This window comes from Arachis ipaensis, chromosome B10 (assembly GCF_000816755.2).
Source record: "Arachis ipaensis cultivar K30076 chromosome B10, Araip1.1, whole genome shotgun sequence".
NCBI lineage: Eukaryota > Viridiplantae > Streptophyta > Magnoliopsida > Fabales > Fabaceae > Arachis > Arachis ipaensis.
The window spans coordinates 20,214,554-20,215,353 of NC_029794.2; positions in this window are offsets into that span (position 1 = coordinate 20,214,554).

The window sequence follows — 800 nt, forward strand, 5'->3', positions numbered from 1 at the left end:
TGTCGGTTATAGAGCCAACCCGACAAGTCCTGGTAGCTAACCATTGGACTGTCCCTCTGTCATGCATCCCCAACTCGAGTTGTACTCATCATAAACTTGATCATAATCATGATCCATATCCATCACCCTCACTGGTGAATATTTACGGGGGCGAGCTCATCCGGGCCTTTCACAGTGCCCGGCCACACTTACGACATAGGGTTAACAGAGTATCAAGTCTCGACCCGGAGCACGTGGTGGCTAGCCACTGCTACTACCCAGGGAAACTCGTATCTCAGATAGTGGAAGTGCAACATTCACATTTATCAATGATTCANCATTTGATATTTTTGTTATAAAATTGTTAAAACATAAAATTTAGATGAGTTATGTAAATCGATTTTACTTTTTAAAATGATCCAAAATAAATTATAAATACTGTGTTTTTAGTTATCCAATAGTCTATAGTAAAAACTAAATAAATATATAAATATCTCATTCACACTTTAAATGAAATTGACAAAAAAATTTTTAATACGTATTTCGTTTACATCCAAAATGCGACAAAAAAATGTGACTCTACGAAAAATTAATACTTAGCTCTAAGCTATTGATTTTGCATAAATTTTTTAGCGTTGTTATTTGTACAAATATAATATGAGTCCTTGTTTTATTTTTTTATTATAACAAATAATTAAACTTAAATAATTTGATTAATCATTATAAATTTTAATATAAAAAATTTAAGAATTAATATTTTAATTCAAAAAATATACAAATTAATTTTATATTCATTAAAATTAAATTTGATAAAATTATGG